Source organism: Ranitomeya variabilis, chromosome 6 (assembly GCF_051348905.1).
Source record: "Ranitomeya variabilis isolate aRanVar5 chromosome 6, aRanVar5.hap1, whole genome shotgun sequence".
Lineage (NCBI taxonomy): Eukaryota > Metazoa > Chordata > Amphibia > Anura > Dendrobatidae > Ranitomeya > Ranitomeya variabilis.
The window spans coordinates 405,135,619-405,161,796 of record NC_135237.1 but is presented as its reverse complement, the minus strand read 5'-3'; positions in this window follow the sequence as shown (position 1 = coordinate 405,161,796).

The following is a 26,178-nucleotide window of genomic DNA, read 5'->3' as shown; positions in this document are numbered from 1 at the left end:
TCTTTTGGGATGCTTTCCAACATAGTTTTAACCCTCTAGATGTAGAAGTAGGAGAATTCAGTGATTTTTCGCAAAACCTGAAAACGTCAAAAAATCTAATACCCGGCCAAGCCAAAAATGGCTGATTTTCAGCCAAAATTTTTTTTTCCACAAATCAAACATGCACTATACCCCCTCTTTGGGAACTCTTTTGGGATACTTTCCAACATAGTTTTAACCCCCTAGATGTAGAAGTAGGAGAATTAAGTGATTTTTCGCAAAACCTGAAAACGTCAAAAAATCTAATACCCGGCCAAGCCAAAAATGGCTGATTTTCAGGCAAAAATTTTTTTTACACAAATCAAACACGCACTATACCCCCTCTTTGGGAACTCTTTTGGGATGCTTTCCAATATAGTTTTAACCCTCTAGATGTAGAAGTAGGGGAATTAAGTGATTTTTCGCAAAACCTGAAAACGTCAAAAAATCTAATACCCGGCCAAGCGAAAAATGGCTGATTTTCAGCCAAAAATTTTTTTTCCACAAATCAAACATGCACTATACCCCCTCTTTGGGAACTCTTTTGGAATGCTTTCCAACATAGTTTTAACCCTCTAGATGTAGAAGTAGGAGAATTAAGTGATTTTTAGCAAAACATGAAAATGTCAAAAAATCTAACAGCCGGCCAAGCCAAAAATGGCTGATTTTCAGCCAAAATTTTTTTTTCCACAAATCAAACACGCACTATACCCCCTCTTTGGGAACTCTTTTGGGATGCTTTCCAACATAGTTTTAACCCTCTAGATGTAGAAGTAGGAGAATTAAGTGATTTTTCGCAAAATCTGAAAACGTCAAAAAATCGAATACCCGGCCAAGCGAAAAATGGCTGATTATAAGCCAAAATTTTTTTTGCCACAAATCAAACACGCACTATACCTACTCTTTGGGAACTCTTTTGGGATGCTTTCCAACATATTTTTAACCCTCTAGATGTAGAAGTAGGGGAATTAAGTGATTTATCGAAAAACCTGAAAACGTCAAAAAATCTGATACCTGGCCAAGCCAAAATTGGCTGATTTCAGCCAAAAATTTTTTTTCCACAAATCAAACACGCACTATACCCCCTCTTTGGGAACTCTTTTGGGATGCTTTCCAACATAGTTTTAACCCTCTAGATGTAGAAGTAGGAGAATTAAGTGATTTTTCGCAAAACCTGAAAACGTGAAAAAATCTAATACCCGGCCAAGCCAAAAATGGATGATTTTCATCCAAAATTTTTTTTTCCACAAATCAAACAGGCACTATACCCCCTCTTTGGTAACTCTTTTGGGATGCTTTCCAACATAGTTTTAACCCTCTAGATGTAGAAGTAGGAGAATTAAGTGATTTTTCGCAAAACCTGAAAACGTCTAAAAATCTAATACCCGGCCAAGCCAAAAACGGCTGATTTTCAGCCAAATTTTTTTTTTCCACAAATCAAACACGCACTATACCCTTTCTTTGGGAACTCTTTTGGGATGCTTTCCAACATAGTTTTAACCCTCTAGATGTAAAAGTAGGAGAATTAAGTGATTTTTCGCAAAACCTGAAAACGTCAAAAAATCTATTTCCCGGCCAAGCCAAAAACGGCTGATTTTCAGCCAAATTTTTTTTTTCCACAATTCAAACATGCACTATACCCCCTCTTTGGGAACTCTTTTGGGATGCTTTCCAACATAGTTTTAACCCTCTAGATGTAGAAGTAGGAGAATTAAGTGATTTTTCGCAAAACCTGAAAACGTCAAAAAATCTAATACCCGGCCAAGCCAAAAATGGCTAATTTTCAGCCAAAATTTTTTTTTCCACAAATCAAACACACACTATACCCCCTCTTTGGGAACTCTTTTGGGATGCTTTCCAACATAGTTTTAACCCTCTAGATGTAGAAGTAGGAGAATTCAGTGAATTTTCGCAAAACCTGAAAACGTCAAAAAATCTAATACCCGGCCAAGCCAAAAATGGCTGTTTTTCAGCCAAAATTTTTTTTTCCACAAATCAAACATGCACTATACCCCCTCTTTGGGAACTCTTTTGGGATGCTTTCCAACATAGTTTTAACCCTCTAGATGTAGAAGTAGGAGAATTAAGTGATTTTTCGCAAAACCTGAAAACGTCTAAAAATCTAATACCCGGCCAAGCCAAAAACAGCTGATTTTCAGCCAAATTTTTTTTTTCCACAAATCAAACACGCACTATACCCTTTCTTTGGGAACTCTTTTGGGATGCTTTCCAACATAGTTTTAACCCTCTAGATGTAAAAGTAGGAGAATTAAGTGATTTTTCGCAAAACCTGAAAACGTCAAAAAATCTATTACCCGGCCAAGCCAAAAACGGCTGATTTTCAGCCAAATTTTTTTTTTCCACAATTCAAACATGCACTATACCCCCTCTTTGGGAACTCTTTTGGGATGCTTTCCAACATAGTTTTAACCCTCTAGATGTAGAAGTAGGAGAATTAAGTGATTTTTCGCAAAACCTGAAAACGTCAAAAAATCTAATACCCGGCCAAGCCAAAAATGGCTGATTTTCAGCCAAAATTTTTTTTTTCCACAAATCAAACACACACTATACCCCCTCTTTGGGAACTCTTTTGGGATGCTTTCCAACATAGTTTTAACCCTCTAGATGTAGAAGTAGGAGAATTCAGTGAATTTTCGCAAAACCTGAAAACGTCAAAAAATCTAATACCCGGCCAAGCCAAAAATGGCTGTTTTTCAGCCAAAATTTTTTTTTCCACAAATCAAACATGCACTATACCCCCTCTTTGGGAACTCTTTTGGGATTCTTTCCAACATAGTTTTAACCCCCTAGATGTAGAAGTAGGAGAATTAAGTGATTTTTCGCAAAACCTGAAAACGTCAAAAGATCTAATACCCGGCCAAGCCAAAAATGGCTGATTTTCAGGCAAAAAATTTTTTTACACAAATCAAACACGCACTATACCCCCTCTTTGGGAACTCTTTTGGGATGCTTTCCAACATAGTTTTAACCCTCTAGATGTAGAAGTAGGGGAATTAAGTGATTTTTCGCAAAACCTGAAAACGTCAAAAAATCTAATACCCGGCCAAGCGAAAAATGGCTGATTTTCAGCCAAAAATTTTTTTCCACAAATCAAACATGCACTATACCCCCTCTTTGGGAACTCTTTTGGGATGCTTTCCAACATAGTTTTAACCCTCTAGATGTAGAAGTAGGAGAATTAAGTGATTTTTCGCAAAACCTGAAAATGTCAAAAAATCTAATACCCGGCCAAGCCAAAAATGGCTGATTTTTAGCCAAAAAACTTTTTTCCACAAATCAAACATGCACTATACCCCCTCTTTGGGAACTCTTTTGGGATGCTTTCCAACATAGTTTTAACCCTCTAGATGTAGAAGTAGGAGAATTCAGTGATTTTTCGCAAAATCTGAAAATGTCAAAAAATCGAATACCCGGCCAAGCGAAAAATGGCTGATTATAAGCCAAAATTTTTTTTGCCACAAATCAAACACGCACTATACCTACTCTTTGGGAACTCTTTTGGGATGCTTTCCAACATATTTTTAACCCTCTAGATGTAGAAGTAGGGGAATTAAGTGATTTATCGAAAAACCTGAAAACGTCAAAAAATCTGATACCTGGCCAAGCCAAAATTGGCTGATTTCAGCCAAAAAAATTTTTTCCACAAATCAAACACGCACTATACCCCCTCTTTGGGAACTCTTTTGGGATGCTTTCCAACATAGTTTTAACCCTCTAGATGTAGAAGTAGGAGAATTAAGTGATTTTTCGCAAAACCTGAAAACGTGAAAAAATCTAATACCCGGCCAAGCCAAAAATGGATGATTTTCATCCAAAATTTTTTTTCCCACAAATCAAACAGGCACTATACCCCCTCTTTGGGAACTCTTTTGGGATGCTTTCCAACATAGTTTTAACCCTCTAGATGTAGAAGTAGGAGAATTCAGTGAATTTTCGCAAAACCTGAAAACGTCAAAAAATCTAATACCCGGCCAAGCCAAAAACGGCTGATTTTCAGCCAAATTTTTTTTTTCCACAATTCAAACATGCACTATACCCCCTCTTTGGGAACTCTTTTGGGATGCTTTCCAACATAGTTTTAACCCTCTAGATGTAGAAGTAGGAGAATTAAGTGATTTTTCGCAAAACCTGAAAACGTCTAAAAATCTAATACCCGGCCAAGCCAAAAACGGCTGATTTTCAGCCAAATTTTTTTTTTCCACAAATCAAACACGCACTATACCCTTTCTTTGGGAACTCTTTTGGGATGCTTTCCAACATAGTTTTAACCCTCTAGATGTAAAAGTAGGAGAATTAAGTGATTTTTCGCAAAACCTGAAAACGTCAAAAAATCTATTTCCCGGCCAAGCCAAAAACGGCTGATTTTCAGCCAAATTTTTTTTTTCCACAATTCAAACATGCACTATACCCCCTCTTTGGGAACTCTTTTGGGATGCTTTCCAACATAGTTTTAACCCTCTAGATGTAGAAGTAGGAGAATTAAGTGATTTTTTGCAAAACCTGAAAACGTCAAAAAATCTAATACCCGGCCAAGCCAAAAATGGCTAATTTTCAGCCAAAATTTTTTTTTCCACAAATCAAACACACACTATACCCCCTCTTTGGGAACTCTTTTGGGATGCTTTCCAACATAGTTTTAACCCTCTAGATGTAGAAGTAGGAGAATTCAGTGAATTTTCGCAAAACCTGAAAACGTCAAAAAATCTAATACCCGGCCAAGCCAAAAATGGCTGTTTTTCAGCCAAAATTTTTTTTTCCACAAATCAAACATGCACTATACCCCCTCTTTGGGAACTCTTTTGGGATGCTTTCCAACATAGTTTTAACCCTCTAGATGTAGAAGTAGGAGAATTAAGTGATTTTTCGCAAAACCTGAAAACGTCTAAAAATCTAATACCCGGCCAAGCCAAAAACGGCTGATTTTCAGCCAAATTTTTTTTTTCCACAAATCAAACACGCACTATACCCTTTCTTTGGGAACTCTTTTGGGATGCTTTCCAACATAGTTTTAACCCTCTAGATGTAAAAGTAGGAGAATTAAGTGATTTTTCGCAAAACCTGAAAACGTCAAAAAATCTATTACCCGGCCAAGCCAAAAACGGCTGATTTTCAGCCAAATTTTTTTTTTCCACAATTCAAACATGCACTATACCCCCTCTTTGGGAACTCTTTTGGGATGCTTTCCAACATAGTTTTAACCCTCTAGATGTAGAAGTAGGAGAATTAAGTGATTTTTCGCAAAACCTGAAAACGTCAAAAAATCTAATACCCGGCCAAGCCAAAAATGGCTGATTTTCAGCCAAAATTTTTTTTTTCCACAAATCAAACACACACTATACCCCCTCTTTGGGAACTCTTTTGGGATGCTTTCCAACATAGTTTTAACCCTCTAGATGTAGAAGTAGGAGAATTCAGTGAATTTTCGCAAAACCTGAAAACGTCAAAAAATCTAATACCCGGCCAAGCCAAAAATGGCTGTTTTTCAGCCAAAATTTTTTTTTCCACAAATCAAACATGCACTATACCCCCTCTTTGGGAACTCTTTTGGGATTCTTTCCAACATAGTTTTAACCCCCTAGATGTAGAAGTAGGAGAATTAAGTGATTTTTCGCAAAACCTGAAAACGTCAAAAAATCTAATACCCGGCCAAGCCAAAAATGGCTGATTTTCAGGCAAAAATTTTTTTTACACAAATCAAACACGCACTATACCCCCTCTTTGGGAACTCTTTTGGGATGCTTTCCAACATAGTTTTAACCCTCTAGATGTAGAAGTAGGGGAATTAAGTGATTTTTCGCAAAACCTGAAAACGTCAAAAAATCTAATACCCGGCCAAGCGAAAAATGGCTGATTTTCAGCCAAACATTTTTTTCCACAAATCAAACATGCACTATACCCCCTCTTTGGGAACTCTTTTGGGATGCTTTCCAACATAGTTTTAACCCTCTAGATGTAGAAGTAGGAGAATTAAGTGATTTTTCGCAAAACCTGAAAATGTCAAAAAATCTAATACCCGGCCAAGCCAAAAATGGCTGATTTTTAGCCAAAAAACTTTTTTCCACAAATCAAACATGCACTATACCCCCTCTTTGGGAACTCTTTTGGGATGCTTTCCAACATAGTTTTAACCCTCTAGATGTAGAAGTAGGAGAATTCAGTGATTTTTCGCAAAATCTGAAAATGTCAAAAAATCGAATACCCGGCCAAGCGAAAAATGGCTGATTATAAGCCAAAATTTTTTTTGCCACAAATCAAACACGCACTATACCTACTCTTTGGGAACTCTTTTGGGATGCTTTCCAACATATTTTTAACCCTCTAGATGTAGAAGTAGGGGAATTAAGTGATTTATCGAAAAACCTGAAAACGTCAAAAAATCTGATACCTGGCCAAGCCAAAATTGGCTGATTTCAGCCAAAAATTTTTTTTCCACAAATCAAACACGCACTATACCCCCTCTTTGGGAACTCTTTTGGGATGCTTTCCAACATAGTTTTAACCCTCTAGATGTAGAAGTAGGAGAATTAAGTGATTTTTCGCAAAACCTGAAAACGTGAAAAAATCTAATACCCGGCCAAGCCAAAAATGGATGATTTTCATCCAAAAATTTTTTTCCCACAAATCAAACAGGCACTATACCCCCTCTTTGGGAACTCTTTTGGGATGCTTTCCAACATAGTTTTAACCCTCTAGATGTAGAAGTAGGAGAATTCAGTGAATTTTCGCAAAACCTGAAAACGTCAAAAAATCTAATACCCGGCCAAGCCAAAAACGGCTGATTTTCAGCCAAATTTTTTTTTTCCACAATTCAAACATGCACTATACCCCCTCTTTGGGAACTCTTTTGGGATGCTTTCCAACATAGTTTTAACCCTCTAGATGTAGAAGTAGGAGAATTAAGTGATTTTTCGCAAAACCTGAAAACGTCAAAAAATCTAATACCCGGCCAAGCCAAAAATGGCTGATTTTCAGCCAAAATTTTTTTTTTCCACAAATCAAACACACACTATACCCCCTCTTTGGGAACTCTTTTGGGATGCTTTCCAACATAGTTTTAACCCTCTAGATGTAGAAGTAGGAGAATTCAGTGAATTTTCGCAAAACCTGAAAACGTCAAAAAATCTAATACCCGGCCAAGCCAAAAATGGCTGTTTTTCAGCCAAAATTTTTTTTTCCACAAATCAAACATGCACTATACCCCCTCTTTGGGAACTCTTTTGGGATGCTTTCCAACATAGTTTTAACCCTCTAGATGTAGAAGTAGGAGAATTAAGTGATTTTTCGCAAAACCTGAAAACGTCTAAAAATCTAATACCCGGCCAAGCCAAAAACGGCTGATTTTCAGCCAAATTTTTTTTTCCACAAATCAAACACGCACTATACCCTTTCTTTGGGAACTCTTTTGGGATGCTTTCCAACATAGTTTTAACCCTCTAGATGTAAAAGTAGGAGAATTAAGTGATTTTTCGCAAAACCTGAAAACGTCAAAAAATCTATTACCCGGCCAAGCCAAAAACGGCTGATTTTCAGCCAAATTTTTTTTTTCCACAATTCAAACATGCACTATACCCCCTCTTTGGGAACTCTTTTGGGATGCTTTCCAACATAGTTTTAACCCTCTAGATGTAGAAGTAGGAGAATTAAGTGATTTTTCGCAAAACCTGAAAACGTCAAAAAATCTATTACCCGGCCAAGCCAAAAACGGCTGATTTTCAGCCAAATTTTTTTTTTCCACAATTCAAACATGCACTATACCCCCTCTTTGGGAACTCTTTTGGGATGCTTTCCAACATAGTTTTAACCCTCTAGATGTAGAAGTAGGAGAATTAAGTGATTTTTCGCAAAACCTGAAAACGTCTAAAAATCTAATACCCGGCCAAGCCAAAAACGGCTGATTTTCAGCCAAATTTTTTTTTTCCACAAATCAAACACGCACTATACCCTTTCTTTGGGAACTCTTTTGGGATGCTTTCCAACATAGTTTTAACCCTCTAGATGTAAAAGTAGGAGAATTAAGTGATTTTTCGCAAAACCTGAAAACGTCAAAAAATCTATTTCCCGGCCAAGCCAAAAACGGCTGATTTTCAGCCAAATTTTTTTTTTCCACAATTCAAACATGCACTATACCCCCTCTTTGGGAACTCTTTTGGGATGCTTTCCAACATAGTTTTAACCCTCTAGATGTAGAAGTAGGAGAATTAAGTGATTTTTCGCAAAACCTGAAAACGTCAAAAAATCTAATACCCGGCCAAGCCAAAAATGGCTGATTTTCAGCCAAAATTTTTTTTTTCCACAAATCAAACACACACTATACCCCCTCTTTGGGAACTCTTTTGGGATGCTTTCCAACATAGTTTTAACCCTCTAGATGTAGAAGTAGGAGAATTCAGTGAATTTTCGCAAAACCTGAAAACGTCAAAAAATCTAATACCCGGCCAAGCCAAAAATGGCTGTTTTTCAGCCAAAATTTTTTTTTCCACAAATCAAACATGCACTATACCCCCTCTTTGGGAACTCTTTTGGGATGCTTTCCAACATAGTTTTAACCCTCTAGATGTAGAAGTAGGAGAATTAAGTGATTTTTCGCAAAACCTGAAAACGTCTAAAAATCTAATACCCGGCCAAGCCAAAAACGGCTGATTTTCAGCCAAATTTTTTTTTTCCACAAATCAAACACACACTATACCCCCTCTTTGGGAACTCTTTTGGGATGCTTTCCAACATAGTTTTAACCCTCTAGATGTAGAAGTAGGAGAATTCAGTGAATTTTCGCAAAACCTGAAAACGTCAAAAAATCTAATACCCGGCCAAGCCAAAAATGGCTGTTTTTCAGCCAAATTTTTTTTTTCCACAAATCAAACATGCACTATACCCCCTCTTTGGGAACTCTTTTGGGATTCTTTCCAACATAGTTTTAACCCCCTAGATGTAGAAGTAGGAGAATTAAGTGATTTTTCGCAAAACCTGAAAACGTCAAAAAATCTAATACCCGGCCAAGCCAAAAATGGCTGATTTTCAGGCAAAAATTTTTTTTACACAAATCAAACACGCACTATACCCCCTCTTTGGGAACTCTTTTGGGATGCTTTCCAACATAGTTTTAACCCTCTAGATGTAGAAGTAGGGGAATTAAGTGATTTTTCGCAAAACCTGAAAACGTCAAAAAATCTAATACCCGGCCAAGCGAAAAATGGCTGATTTTCAGCCAAAATTTTTTTTCCACAAATCAAACATGCACTATACCCCCTCTTTGGGAACTCTTTTGGGATGCTTTCCAACATAGTTTTAACCCTCTAGATGTAGAAGTAGGAGAATTAAGTGATTTTTCGCAAAACCTGAAAATGTCAAAAAATCTAATACCCGGCCAAGCCAAAAATGGCTGATTTTTAGCCAAAAAACTTTTTTCCACAAATCAAACATGCACTATACCCCCTCTTTGGGAACTCTTTTGGGATGCTTTCCAACATAGTTTTAACCCTCTAGATGTAGAAGTAGGAGAATTCAGTGATTTTTCGCAACACCTGAAAACGTCAAAAAATCTAATACCCTGCCAAGCGAAAAATGGCTGATTATAAGCCAAATTTTTTTTTGCCACAAATCAAACACGCACTATACCCACTCTTTGGGAACTCTTTTGGGATGCTTTCCAACATGGTTTTAACCCTCTAGATGTAGAAGTAGGAGAATTAAGTGATTTTTCGCAAAACCTGAAAACGTCAAAAAATCAAATACCCGGCCAAGCCAAAAATGGCTGATTTTCAGCCAAATTTTTTTTTTCTACAAATCAAACACGCACTATACCCCCTCTTTGGGAACTCTTTTGGGATGCTTTCCAACATAGTTTTCCTCTAGATGTAGAAGTAGGAGAATTCAGTGATTTTTCGCAAAACCTGAAAATGTCAAAAAATCTAATACCAAAAATGGCTGATTTTCAGGCAAAAATTTTTTTTACACAAAAGCAAACACGCACTATACCCCCTCTTTGGGAACTCTTTTGGGATGCTTTCCAATATAGTTTTAACCCTCTAGATGTAGAAGTAGGGGAATTAAGTGTTTTTTCGCAAAACCTGAAAACGTCAAAAAATCTAATACCCGGCCAAGCGAAAAATGGCTGATTTTCAGCAAAAAAAATTTTTTCCACAAATCAAACATGCACTATACCCCCTCTTTGGGAACTCTTTTGGAATGCTTTCCAACATAGTTTTAACCCTCTAGATGTAGAAGTAGGAGAATTAAGTGATTTTTCGCAAAACCTGAAAACGTCTAAAAATCTAATACCCGGCCAAGCCAAAAACGGCTGATTTTCAGCCAAATTTTTTTTTTCCACAAATAAAACACGCACTATACCCTTTCTTTGGGAACTCTTTTGGGATGCTTTCCAACATAGTTTTAACCCTCTAGATGTAAAAGTAGGAGAATTAAGTGATTTTTCGCAAAACCTGAAAACGTCAAAAAATCTAATACCCGGCCAAGCCAAAAATGGCTGATTTTCAGCCAAAATTTTTTTTTTCCACAAATCAAACACACACTATACCCCCTCTTTGGGAACTCTTTTGGGATGCTTTCCAACATAGTTTTAACCCTCTAGATGTAGAAGTAGGAGAATTCAGTGAATTTTCGCAAAACCTGAAAACGTCAAAAAATCTAATACCCGGCCAAGCCAAAAATGGCTGTTTTTCAGCCAAAATTTTTTTTTCCACAAATCAAACATGCACTATACCCCCTCTTTGGGAACTCTTTTGGGATTCTTTCCAACATAGTTTTAACCCCCTAGATGTAGAAGTAGGAGAATTAAGTGATTTTTCGCAAAACCTGAAAACGTCAAAAAATCTAATACCCGGCCAAGCCAAAAATGGCTGATTTTCAGGCAAAAATTTTTTTTACACAAATCAAACACGCACTATACCCCCTCTTTGGGAACTCTTTTGGGATGCTTTCCAACATAGTTTTAACCCTATAGATGTAGAAGTAGGGGAATTAAGTGATTTTTCGCAAAACCTGAAAACGTCAAAAAATCTAATACCCGGCCAAGCGAAAAATGGCTGATTTTCAGCCAAAAAATTTTTTCCACAAATCAAACATGCACTATACCCCCTCTTTGGGAACTCTTTTGGGATGCTTTCCAACATAGTTTTAACCCTCTAGATGTAGAAGTAGGAGAATTAAGTGATTTTTCGCAAAACCTGAAAATGTCAAAAAATCTAATACCCGGCCAAGCCAAAAACGGCTGATTTTCAGCCAAATTTTTTTTTTCCACAAATCAAACACACACTATACCCCCTCTTTGGGAACTCTTTTGGGATGCTTTCCAACATAGTTTTAACCCTCTAGATGTAGAAGTAGGAGAATTCAGTGAATTTTCGCAAAACCTGAAAACGTCAAAAAATCTAATACCCGGCCAAGCCAAAAATGGCTGTTTTTCAGCCAAATTTTTTTTTTCCACAAATCAAACATGCACTATACCCCCTCTTTGGGAACTCTTTTGGGATTCTTTCCAACATAGTTTTAACCCCCTAGATGTAGAAGTAGGAGAATTAAGTGATTTTTCGCAAAACCTGAAAACGTCAAAAAATCTAATACCCGGCCAAGCCAAAAATGGCTGATTTTCAGGCAAAAATTTTTTTTACACAAATCAAACACGCACTATACCCCCTCTTTGGGAACTCTTTTGGGATGCTTTCCAACATAGTTTTAACCCTCTAGATGTAGAAGTAGGGGAATTAAGTGATTTTTCGCAAAACCTGAAAACGTCAAAAAATCTAATACCCGGCCAAGCGAAAAATGGCTGATTTTCAGCCAAAAATTTTTTTCCACAAATCAAACATGCACTATACCCCCTCTTTGGGAACTCTTTTGGGATGCTTTCCAACATAGTTTTAACCCTCTAGATGTAGAAGTAGGAGAATTAAGTGATTTTTCGCAAAACCTGAAAATGTCAAAAAATCTAATACCCGGCCAAGCCAAAAATGGCTGATTTTTAGCCAAAAAACTTTTTTCCACAAATCAAACATGCACTATACCCCCTCTTTGGGAACTCTTTTGGGATGCTTTCCAACATAGTTTTAACCCTCTAGATGTAGAAGTAGGAGAATTCAGTGATTTTTCGCAAAACCTGAAAACGTCAAAAAATCTAATACCCTGCCAAGCGAAAAATGGCTGATTATAAGCCAAATTTTTTTTTGCCACAAATCAAACACGCACTATACCCACTCTTTGGGAACTCTTTTGGGATGCTTTCCAACATGGTTTTAACCCTCTAGATGTAGAAGTAGGAGAATTAAGTGATTTTTCGCAAAACCTGAAAACGTCAAAAAATCAAATACCCGGCCAAGCCAAAAATGGCTGATTTTCAGCCAAATTTTTTTTTTCTACAAATCAAACACGCACTATACCCCCTCTTTGGGAACTCTTTTGGGATGCTTTCCAACATAGTTTTCCTCTAGATGTAGAAGTAGGAGAATTCAGTGATTTTTCGCAAAACCTGAAAACGTCAAAAAATCTAATACCAAAAATGGCTGATTTTCAGGCAAAAATTTTTTTTACACAAAAGCAAACACGCACTATACCCCCTCTTTGGGAACTCTTTTGGGATGCTTTCCAATATAGTTTTAACCCTCTAGATGTAGAAGTAGGGGAATTAAGTGTTTTTTCGCAAAACCTGAAAACGTCAAAAAATCTAATACCCGGCCAAGCGAAAAATGGCTGATTTTCAGCAAAAAAATTTTTTTCCACAAATCAAACATGCACTATACCCCCTCTTTGGGAACTCTTTTGGAATGCTTTCCAACATAGTTTTAACCCTCTAGATGTAGAAGTAGGAGAATTAAGTGATTTTTCGCAAAACCTGAAAACGTCTAAAAATCTAATACCCGGCCAAGCCAAAAACGGCTGATTTTCAGCCAAATTTTTTTTTTCCACAAATAAAACACGCACTATACCCTTTCTTTGGGAACTCTTTTGGGATGCTTTCCAACATAGTTTTAACCCTCTAGATGTAAAAGTAGGAGAATTAAGTGATTTTTCGCAAAACCTGAAAACGTCAAAAAATCTAATACCCGGCCAAGCCAAAAATGGCTGATTTTCAGCCAAAATTTTTTTTTTCCACAAATCAAACACACACTATACCCCCTCTTTGGGAACTCTTTTGGGATGCTTTCCAACATAGTTTTAACCCTCTAGATGTAGAAGTAGGAGAATTCAGTGAATTTTCGCAAAACCTGAAAACGTCAAAAAATCTAATACCCGGCCAAGCCAAAAATGGCTGTTTTTCAGCCAAAATTTTTTTTTCCACAAATCAAACATGCACTATACCCCCTCTTTGGGAACTCTTTTGGGATTCTTTCCAACATAGTTTTAACCCCCTAGATGTAGAAGTAGGAGAATTAAGTGATTTTTCGCAAAACCTGAAAACGTCAAAAAATCTAATACCCGGCCAAGCCAAAAATGGCTGATTTTCAGGCAAAAAATTTTTTTACACAAATCAAACACGCACTATACCCCCTCTTTGGGAACTCTTTTCGGATGCTTTCCAACATAGTTTTAACCCTATAGATGTAGAAGTAGGGGAATTAAGTGATTTTTCGCAAAACCTGAAAACGTCAAAAAATCTAATACCCGGCCAAGCGAAAAATGGCTGATTTTCAGCCAAAAAATTTTTTCCACAAATCAAACATGCACTATACCCCCTCTTTGGGAACTCTTTTGGGATGCTTTCCAACATAGTTTTAACCCTCTAGATGTAGAAGTAGGAGAATTAAGTGATTTTTCGCAAAACCTGAAAATGTCAAAAAATCTAATACCCGGCCAAGCCAAAAATGGCTGATTTTTAGCCAAAAAACTTTTTTCCACAAATCAAACATGCACTATACCCCCTCTTTGGGAACTCTTTTGGGATGCTTTCCAACATAGTTTTAACCCTCTAGATGTAGAAGTAGGAGAATTAAGTGATTTTTCGCAAAACCTGAAAATGTCAAAAAATCTAATACCCGGCCAAGCCAAAAATGGCTGATTTTTAGCCAAAAAACTTTTTTCCACAAATCAAACATGCACTATACCCCCTCTTTGGGAACTCTTTTGGGATGCTTTCCAACATAGTTTTAACCCTCTAGATGTAGAAGTAGGAGAATTCAGTGATTTTTCGCAAAACCTGAAAACGTCAAAAAATCTAATACCCTGCCAAGCGAAAAATGGCTGATTATAAGCCAAATTTTTTTTTGCCACAAATCAAACACGCACTATACCCACTCTTTGGGAACTCTTTTGGGATGCTTTCCAACATGGTTTTAACCCTCTAGATGTAGAAGTAGGAGAATTAAGTGATTTTTCGCAAAACCTGAAAACGTCAAAAAATCAAATACCCGGCCAAGCCAAAAATGGCTGATTTTCAGCCAAATTTTTTTTTTCTACAAATCAAACACGCACTATACCCCCTCTTTGGGAACTCTTTTGGGATGCTTTCCAACATAGTTTTCCTCTAGATGTAGAAGTAGGAGAATTCAGTGATTTTTCGCAAAACCTGAAAACGTCAAAAAATCTAATACCAAAAATGGCTGATTTTCAGGCAAAAATTTTTTTTACACAAAAGCAAACACGCACTATACCCCCTCTTTGGGAACTCTTTTGGGATGCTTTCCAATATAGTTTTAACCCTCTAGATGTAGAAGTAGGGGAATTAAGTGTTTTTTCGCAAAACCTGAAAACGTCAAAAAATCTAATACCCGGCCAAGCGAAAAATGGCTGATTTTCAGCAAAAAAAATTTTTTCCACAAATCAAACATGCACTATACCCCCTCTTTGGGAACTCTTTTGGAATGCTTTCCAACATAGTTTTAACCCTCTAGATGTAGAAGTAGGAGAATTAAGTGATTTTTCGCAAAACCTGAAAACGTCTAAAAATCTAATACCCGGCCAAGCCAAAAACGGCTGATTTTCAGCCAAATTTTTTTTTTCCACAAATAAAACACGCACTATACCCTTTCTTTGGGAACTCTTTTGGGATGCTTTCCAACATAGTTTTAACCCTCTAGATGTAAAAGTAGGAGAATTAAGTGATTTTTCGCAAAACCTGAAAACGTCAAAAAATCTAATACCCGGCCAAGCCAAAAATGGCTGATTTTCAGCCAAAATTTTTTTTTTCCACAAATCAAACACACACTATACCCCCTCTTTGGGAACTCTTTTGGGATGCTTTCCAACATAGTTTTAACCCTCTAGATGTAGAAGTAGGAGAATTCAGTGAATTTTCGCAAAACCTGAAAACGTCAAAAAATCTAATACCCGGCCAAGCCAAAAATGGCTGTTTTTCAGCCAAAATTTTTTTTTCCACAAATCAAACATGCACTATACCCCCTCTTTGGGAACTCTTTTGGGATTCTTTCCAACATAGTTTTAACCCCCTAGATGTAGAAGTAGGAGAATTAAGTGATTTTTCGCAAAACCTGAAAACGTCAAAAAATCTAATACCCGGCCAAGCCAAAAATGGCTGATTTTCAGGCAAAAATTTTTTTTACACAAATCAAACACGCACTATACCCCCTCTTTGGGAACTCTTTTGGGATGCTTTCCAACATAGTTTTAACCCTATAGATGTAGAAGTAGGGGAATTAAGTGATTTTTCGCAAAACCTGAAAACGTCAAAAAATCTAATACCCGGCCAAGCGAAAAATGGCTGATTTTCAGCCAAAAAATTTTTTCCACAAATCAAACATGCACTATACCCCCTCTTTGGGAACTCTTTTGGGATGCTTTCCAACATAGTTTTAACCCTCTAGATGTAGAAGTAGGAGAATTAAGTGATTTTTCGCAAAACCTGAAAATGTCAAAAAATCTAATACCCGGCCAAGCCAAAAATGGCTGATTTTTAGCCAAAAAACTTTTTTCCACAAATCAAACATGCACTATACCCCCTCTTTGGGAACTCTTTTGGGATGCTTTCCAACATAGTTTTAACCCTCTAGATGTAGAAGTAGGAGAATTCAGTGATTTTTCGCAAAATCTGAAAACGTCAAAAAATCGAATACCCGGCCAAGCGAAAAATGGCTGATTATAAGCCAAAATTTTTTTTGCCACAAATCAAACACGCACTATACCTACTCTTTGGGAACTCTTTTGGGATGCTTTCCAACATATTTTTAACCCTCTAGATGTAGAAGTAGGGGAATTAAGTGATTTATCGAAAAACCTGAAAACGTCAAAAAATCTGATACCTGGCCAAGCCAAAATTGGCTGATTTCAGCCAAAAAATTTTTTTCCACAAATCAAACACGCACTATACCCCCTCTTTGGGAACTCTTTTGGGATGCTTTCCAACATAGTTTTAACCCTCTAGATGTAGAAGTAGGAGAATTAAGTGATTTTTCGCAAAACCTGAAAACGTGAAAAAATCTAATACCCGGCCAAGCCAAAAATGGATGATTTTCAGCCAAAATTTTTTTTCCCACAAATCAAACAGGCACTATACCCCCTCTTTGGTAACTCTTTTGGGATGCTTTCCAACATAGTTTTAACCCTCTAGATGTAGAAGTAGGAGAATTAAGTGATTTTTCGCAAAACCTGAAAACGTCTAAAAATCTAATACCCGGCCAAGCCAAAAACGGCTGATTTTCAGCCAAATTTTTTTTTTCCACAAATCAAACACGCACTATACCCTTTCTTTGGGAACTCTTTTGGGATGCTTTCCAACATAGTTTTAACCCTCTAGATGTAAAAGTAGGAGAATTAAGTGATTTTTCGCAAAACCTGAAAACGTCAAAAAATCTATTTCCCGGCCAAGCCAAAAACGGCTGATTTTCAGCCAAATTTTTTTTTTCCACAATTCAAACATGCACTATACCCCCTCTTTGGGAACTCTTTTGGGATGCTTTCCAACATAGTTTTAACCCTCTAGATGTAGAAGTAGGAGAATTAAGTGATTTTTCGCAAAACCTGAAAACGTCAAAAAATCTAATACCCGGCCAAGCCAAAAATGGCTGATTTTCAGCCAAAATTTTTTTTTTCCACAAATCAAACACACACTATACCCCCTCTTTGGGAACTCTTTTGGGATGCTTTCCAACATAGTTTTAACCCTCTAGATGTAGAAGTAGGAGAATTCAGTGAATTTTCGCAAAACCTGAAAACGTCAAAAAATCTAATACCCGGCCAAGCCAAAAATGGCTGTTTTTCAGCCAAAATTTTTTTTTCCACAAATCAAACATGCACTATACCCCCTCTTTGGGAACTCTTTTGGGATGCTTTCCAACATAGTTTTAACCCTCTAGATGTAGAAGTAGGAGAATTAAGTGATTTTTCGCAAAACCTGAAAACGTCTAAAAATCTAATACCCGGCCAAGCCAAAAACGGCTGATTTTCAGCCAAATTTTTTTTTTCCACAAATCAAACACGCACTATACCCTTTCTTTGGGAACTCTTTTGGGATGCTTTCCAACATAGTTTTAACCCTCTAGATGTAAAAGTAGGAGAATTAAGTGATTTTTCGCAAAACCTGAAAACGTCAAAAAATCTATTACCCGGCCAAGCCAAAAACGGCTGATTTTCAGCCAAATTTTTTTTTTCCACAATTCAAACATGCACTATACCCCCTCTTTGGGAACTCTTTTGGGATGCTTTCCAACATAGTTTTAACCCTCTAGATGTAGAAGTAGGAGAATTAAGTGATTTTTCGCAAAACCTGAAAACGTCAAAAAATCTAATACCCGGCCAAGCCAAAAATGGCTGATTTTCAGCCAAAATTTTTTTTTTCCACAAATCAAACACACACTATACCCCCTCTTTGGGAACTCTTTTGGGATGCTTTCCAACATAGTTTTAACCCTCTAGATGTAGAAGTAGGAGAATTCAGTGAATTTTCGCAAAACCTGAAAACGTGAAAAAATCTAATACCCGGCCAAGCCAAAAATGGCTGATTTTCAGGCAAAAATTTTTTTTACACAAATCAAACACGCACTATACCCCCTCTTTGGGAACTCTTTTGGGATGCTTTCCAACATAGTTTTAACCCTCTAGATGTAGAAGTAGGGGAATTAAGTGATTTTTCGCAAAACCTGAAAACGTCAAAAAATCTAATACCCGGCCAAGCGAAAAATGGCTGATTTTCAGCCAAAAATTTTTTTCCACAAATCAAACATGCACTATACCCCCTCTTTGGGAACTCTTTTGGGATGCTTTCCAACATAGTTTTAACCCTCTAGATGTAGAAGTAGGAGAATTAAGTGATTTTTCGCAAAACCTGAAAATGTCAAAAAATCTAATACCCGGCCAAGCCAAAAATGGCTGATTTTTAGCCAAAAAACTTTTTTCCACAAATCAAACATGCACTATACCCCCTCTTTGGGAACTCTTTTGGGATGCTTTCCAACATAGTTTTAACCCTCTAGATGTAGAAGTAGGAGAATTCAGTGATTTTTCGCAAAACCTGAAAACGTCAAAAAATCTAATACCCTGCCAAGCGAAAAATGGCTGATTATAAGCCAAATTTTTTTTTGCCACAAATCAAACACGCACTATACCCACTCTTTGGGAACTCTTTTGGGATGCTTTCCAACATGGTTTTAACCCTCTAGATGTAGAAGTAGGAGAATTAAGTGATTTTTCGCAAAACCTGAAAACGTCAAAAAATCTAATACCCGGCCAAGCCAAAAATGGCTGATTTTCAGCCAAATTTTTTTTTTCTACAAATCAAACACGCACTATACCCCCTCTTTGGGAACTCTTTTGGGATGCTTTCCAACATAGTTTTCCTCTAGATGTAGAAGTAGGAGAATTCAGTGATTTTTCGCAAAACCTGAAAACGTCAAAAAATCTAATACCAAAAATGGCTGATTTTCAGGCAAAAATTTTTTTTACACAAAAGCAAACACGCACTATACCCCCTCTTTGGGAACTCTTTTGGGATGCTTTCCAATATAGTTTTAACCCTCTAGATGTAGAAGTAGGGGAATTAAGTGTTTTTTCGCAAAACCTGAAAACGTCAAAAAATCTAATACCCGGCCAAGCGAAAAATGGCTGATTTTCAGCAAAAAATTTTTTTTCCACAAATCAAACATGCACTATACCCCCTCTTTGGGAACTCTTTTGGAATGCTTTCCAACATAGTTTTAACCCTCTAGATGTAGAAGTAGGAGAATTAAGTGATTTTTCGCAAAACCTGAAAACGTCTAAAAATCTAATACCCGGCCAAGCCAAAAACGGCTGATTTTCAGCCAAATTTTTTTTTTCCACAAATAAAACACGCACTATACCCTTTCTTTGGGAACTCTTTTGGGATGCTTTCCAACATAGTTTTAACCCTCTAGATGTAAAAGTAGGAGAATTAAGTGATTTTTCGCAAAACCTGAAAACGTCAAAAAATCTAATACCCGGCCAAGCCAAAAATGGCTGATTTTCAGCCAAAATTTTTTTTTTCCACAAATCAAACACACACTATACCCCCTCTTTGGGAACTCTTTTGGGATGCTTTCCAACATAGTTTTAACCCTCTAGATGTAGAAGTAGGAGAATTCAGTGAATTTTCGCAAAACCTGAAAACGTCAAAAAATCTAATACCCGGCCAAGCCAAAAATGGCTGTTTTTCAGCCAAAAATTTTTTTTCCACAAATCAAACATGCACTATACCCCCTCTTTGGGAACTCTTTTGGGATTCTTTCCAACATAGTTTTAACCCCCTAGATGTAGAAGTAGGAGAATTAAGTGATTTTTCGCAAAACCTGAAAACGTCAAAAAATCTAATACCCGGCCAAGCCAAAAATGGCTGATTTTCAGGCAAAAATTTTTTTTACACAAATCAAACACGCACTATACCCCCTCTTTGGGAACTCTTTTGGGATGCTTTCCAACATAGTTTTAACCCTCTAGATGTAGAAGTAGGGGAATTAAGTGATTTTTCGCAAAACCTGAAAACGTCAAAAAATCTAATACCCGGCCAAGCGAAAAATGGCTGATTTTCAGCCAAAAATTTTTTTCCACAAATCAAACATGCACTATACCCCCTCTTTGGGAACTCTTTTGGGATGCTTTCCAACATAGTTTTAACCCTCTAGATGTAGAAGTAGGAGAATTAAGTGATTTTTCGCAAAACCTGAAAATGTCAAAAAATCTAATACCCGGCCAAGCCAAAAATGGCTGATTTTTAGCCAAAAAACTTTTTTCCACAAATCAAACATGCACTATACCCCCTCTTTGGGAACTCTTTTGGGATGCTTTCCAACATAGTTTTAACCCTCTAGATGTAGAAGTAGGACAATTCAGTGATTTTTCGCAAAACCTGAAAACGTCAAAAAATCTAATACCCTGCCAAGCGAAAAATGGCTGATTATAAGCCAAATTTTTTTTTGCCACAAATCAAACACGCACTATACCCACTCTTTGGGAACTCTTTTGGGATGCTTTCCAACATGGTTTTAACCCCCTAGATGTAGAAGTAGGAGAATTAAGTGATTTTTCGCAAAACCTGAAAACGTCAAAAAATCTAATACCCGGCCAAGCCAAAAATGGCTGATTTTCAGGCAAAAATTTTTTTTACACAAATCAAACACGCACTATACCCCCTCTTTGGGAACTCTTTTGGGATGCTTTCCAACATAGTTTTAACCCTCTAGATGTAGAAGTAGGGGAATTAAGTGATTTTTCGCAAAACCTGAAAACGTCAAAAAATCTAATACCCGGCCAAGCGAAAAATGGCTGATTTTCAGCCAAAAATTTTTTTCCACAAATCAAACATGCACTATACCCCCTCTTTGGGAACTCTTTTGGGATGCTTTCCAACATAGTTTTAACCCTCTAGATGTAGAAGTAGGAGAATTAAGTGATTTTTCGCAAAACCTGAAAATGTCAAAAAATCTAATACCCGGCCAAGCCAAAAATGGCTGATTTTTAGCCAAAAAACTTTTTTCCACAAATCAAACATGCACTATACCCCCTCTTTGGGAACTCTTTTGGGATGCTTTCCAACATAGTTTTAACCCTCTAGATGTAGAAGTAGGAGAATTCAGTGATTTTTCGCAAAACCTGAAAACGTCAAAAAATCTAATACCCTGCCAAGCGAAAAATGGCTGATTATAAGCCAAATTTTTTTTTGCCACAAATCAAACACGCACTATACCCACTCTTTGGGAACTCTTTTGGGATGCTTTCCAACATGGTTTTAACCCTCTAGATGTAGAAGTAGGAGAATTAAGTGATTTTTCGCAAAACCTGAAAACGTCAAAAAATCAAATACCCGGCCAAGCCAAAAATGGCTGATTTTCAGCCAAATTTTTTTTTTCTACAAATCAAACACGCACTATACCCCCTCTTTGGGAACTCTTTTGGGATGCTTTCCAACATAGTTTTCCTCTAGATGTAGAAGTAGGAGAATTCAGTGATTTTTCGCAAAACCTGAAAACGTCAAAAAATCTAATACCAAAAATGGCTGATTTTCAGGCAAAAATTTTTTTTACACAAAAGCAAACACGCACTATACCCCCTCTTTGGGAACTCTTTTGGGATGCTTTCCAATATAGTTTTAACCCTCTAGATGTAGAAGTAGGGGAATTAAGTGTTTTTTCGCAAAACCTGAAAACGTCAAAAAATCTAATACCCGGCCAAGCGAAAAATGGCTGATTTTCAGCAAAAATTTTTTTTTCCACAAATCAAACATGCACTATACCCCCTCTTTGGGAACTCTTTTGGAATGCTTTCCAACATAGTTTTAACCCTCTAGATGTAGAAGTAGGAGAATTAAGTGATTTTTCGCAAAACCTGAAAACGTCAAAAAATCTAATACCCGGCCAAGCCAAAAATGGCTGATTTTCAGCCAAAAAATTTTTTTTCCACAAATCAAACACACACTATACCCCCTCTTTGGGAACTCTTTTGGGATGCTTTCCAACATAGTTTTAACCCTCTAGATGTAGAAGTAGGAGAATTCAGTGAATTTTCGCAAAACCTGAAAACGTCAAAAAATCTAATACCCGGCCAAGCCAAAAATGGCTGTTTTTCAGCCAAAAATTTTTTTTCCACAAATCAAACATGCACTATACCCCCTCTTTGGGAACTCTTTTGGGATTCTTTCCAACATAGTTTTAACCCCCTAGATGTAGAAGTAGGAGAATTAAGTGATTTTTCGCAAAACCTGAAAACGTCAAAAAATCTAATACCCGGCCAAGCCAAAAATGGCTGATTTTCAGGCAAAATTTTTTTTACACAAATCAAACACGCACTATACCCCCTCTTTGGGAACTCTTTTGGGATGCTTTCCAACATAGTTTTAACCCTCTAGATGTAGAAGTAGGGGAATTAAGTGATTTTTCGCAAAACCTGAAAACGTCAAAAAATCTAATACCCGGCCAAGCGAAAAATGGCTGATTTTCAGCCAAAAATTTTTTTCCACAAATCAAACATGCACTATACCCCCTCTTTGGGAACTCTTTTGGGATGCTTTCCAACATAGTTTTAACCCTCTAGATGTAGAAGTAGGAGAATTAAGTGATTTTTCGCAAAACCTGAAAATGTCAAAAAATCTAATACCCGGCCAAGCCAAAAATGGCTGATTTTTAGCCAAAAAACTTTTTTCCACAAATCAAACATGCACTATACCCCCTCTTTGGGAACTCTTTTGGGATGCTTTCCAACATAGTTTTAACCCTCTAGATGTAGAAGTAGGAGAATTCAGTGATTTTTCGCAAAACCTGAAAACGTCAAAAAATCTAATACCCTGCCAAGCGAAAAATGGCTGATTATAAGCCAAATTTTTTTTTGCCACAAATCAAACACGCACTATACCCACTCTTTGGGAACTCTTTTGGGATGCTTTCCAACATGGTTTTAACCCTCTAGATGTAGAAGTAGGAGAATTAAGTGATTTTTCGCAAAACCTGAAAACGTCAAAAAATCAAATACCCGGCCAAGCCAAAAATGGCTGATTTTCAGCCAAATTTTTTTTTTCTACAAATCAAACACGCACTATACCCCCTCTTTGGGAACTCTTTTGGGATGCTTTCCAACATAGTTTTCCTCTAGATGTAGAAGTAGGAGAATTCAGTGATTTTTCGCAAAACCTGAAAACGTCAAAAAATCTAATACCAAAAATGGCTGATTTTCAGGCAAAAATTTTTTTTACACAAAAGCAAACACGCACTATACCCCCTCTTTGGGAACTCTTTTGGGATGCTTTCCAATATAGTTTTAACCCTCTAGATGTAGAAGTAGGGGAATTAAGTGTTTTTTCGCAAAACCTGAAAACGTCAAAAAATCTAATACCCGGCCAAGCGAAAAATGGCTGATTTTCAGCAAAAATTTTTTTTTCCACAAATCAAACATGCACTATACCCCCTCTTTGGGAACTCTTTTGGAATGCTTTCCAACATAGTTTTAACCCTCTAGATGTAGAAGTAGGAGAATTAAGTGATTTTTCGCAAAACCTGAAAACGTCTAAAAATCTAATACCCGGCCAAGCCAAAAACGGCTGATTTTCAGCCAAATTTTTTTTTTTCCACAAATAAAACACGCACTATACCCTTTCTTTGGGAACTCTTTTGGGATGCTTTCCAACATAGTTTTAACCCTCTAGATGTAAAAGTAGGAGAATTAAGTGATTTTTCGCAAAACCTGAAAACGTCAAAAAATCTAATACCCGGCCAAGCCAAAAACGGCTGATTTTCAGCCAAATTTTTTTTTTCACAAATCAAACATGCACTATACCCCCTCTTTGGGAACTCTTTTGGGATGCTTTCCAACATAGTTTTAACCCTCTAGATGTAGAAGTAGGAGAATTAAATGATTTTTCGCAAAACCAGAAAACGTCAAATAATCTAATACCCGGCCAAGCCAAAAGTGGCTGATTTTCAGCCAAAATTTTTTTTTCCACAAATCAAACACACACTATACCCCCTCTTTGGGAACTCTTTTGGGATGCTTTCCAACATAGTTTTAACCCTCTAGATGTAGAAGTAGGAGAATTCAGTGAATTTTCGCAAAACCTGAAAACGTCAAAAAATCTAATACCCGGCCAAGCCAAAAATGGCTGTTTTTCAGCCAAAAATTTTTTTTTCCACAAATCAAACACGCACTATACCCCCTCTTTGGGAACTCTTTTGGGATACTTTCCAACATAGTTTTAACCCCCTAGATGTAGAAGTAGGAGAATTAAGTGATTTTTCGCAAAACCTGAAAACGTCAAAAAATCTAATACCCGGCCAAGCCAAAAATGGCTCATTTTCAGGCAAAATTTTTTTTTCCACAAATCAAACACGCACTATACCCCCTCTTTGGGAACTCTTTTGGGATGCTTTCCAACATAGATTTAACCCTCTAGATGTAGAAGTAGGAGAATTAAGTGATTTTTCGCAAAACCTGAAAACATCAAAAAATCTAATACCCGGCCAAGCGAAAAATGGCTGATTTTCAGCCAAAATTTTTTTTTACACAAATCAAACACGCACTATACCCCCTCTTTGGGAACTCTTTTGGGATGCTTTCCAACATAGTTTTAACCCTCTAGATGTAGAAGTAGGAGAATTAAGTGATTTTTCGCAAAACCTGAAAACGTCAAAAAATCTAATACACGGCCAAGCCAAAAATGGCTGATTTTCAGCCAAAATTTTTTTTTACACAAATCAAACACGCACTATACCCCCTCTTTGGGAACTCTTTTGGGATGCTTTCCAACATAGTTTTAACCCTCTAGATGTAGAAGTAGGGGAATTAAGTGATTTATCGCAAAACCTGAAAACGTCAAAAAATCTGATACCCGGCCAAGCCAAAATTGGCAGATTTCAGCCAAAAAATTTTTTTCCACAAATCAAACACGCACTATACCCCCTCTTTGGTAACTCTTTTGGGATGCTTTCCAACATAGTTTTAACCCTCTAGATGTAGAAGTAGGAGAATTAAGTGATTTTTCGCAAAACCTGAAAACGTCAAAAAATCTAATACCCTGCCAAGCGAAAAATGGCTGATTATAAGCCAAATTTTTTTTTGCCACAAATCAAACACGCACTATACCCACTCTTTGGGAACTCTTTTGGGATGCTTTCCAACGTAGTTTTAACCCTCTAGATGTAGAAGTAGGAGAATTAAGTGATTTTTCGCAAAACCTGAAAACGTCAAAAAATCAAATACCCGGCCAAGCCAAAAATGGCTGATTTTCAGCCAAATTTTTTTTTTCTACAAATCAAACACGCACTATACCCCCTCTTTGGGAACTCTTTTGGGATGCTTTCCAACATAGTTTTAACCCTCTAGATGTAGAAGTAGGAGAATTCAGTGATTTTTCGCAAAACCTGAAAACGTCAAAAAATCTAATACCCGGCCAAGCCAAAAATGGCTGATTTTCAGCCAAAATTTTTTCTTCCACAAATCAAACATGCACTATACCCCCTCTTTGGGAACTCTTTTGGGATACTTTCCAACATAGTTTTAACCCCCTTGATGTAGAAGTAGGAGAATTAAGTAATTTTTCGCAAAACCTGAAAACGTCAAAAAATCTAATACCAAAAATGGCTGATTTTCAGGCAAAAATTTTTTTTACACAAATCAAACACGCACTATACCCCCTCTTTGGGAACTCTTTTGGGATGCTTTCCAATATAGTTTTAACCCTCTAGATGTAGAAGTAGGGGAATTAAGTGATTTTTCGCAAATCCTGAAAACGTTAAAAAATCTAATACCCGGCCAAGCGAAAAATGGCTGATTTTCAGCCAAAAATTTTTTTTCCACAAATCAAACATGCACTATACCCCCTCTTTGGGAACTCTTTTGGAATGTTTTCCAACATAGTTTTAACCCTCTAGATGTAGAAGTAGGAGAATTAAGTGATTTTTCGCAAAACCTGAAAACGTCAAAAAATCTGATACCCGGCCAAGCCAAAATTGGCTGATTTCAGCCAAAAAATTTTTTTCCACAAATCAAACACGCACTATACCCCCTCTTTGGGAACTCTTTTGGGATGCTTTCCAACATAGTTTTAACCCTCTAGATGTAGAAGTAGGAGAATTCAGTGATTTTTCGCAAAACCTGAAAACGTGAAAAAATCTAATACCCGGCCAAGCCAAAAATGGATGATTTTCATCCAAAATTTTTTTTTCCACAAATCAAACAGGCACTATACCCCCTCTTTGGTAACTCTTTTGGGATGCTTTCCAACATAGTTTTAACCCTCTAGAT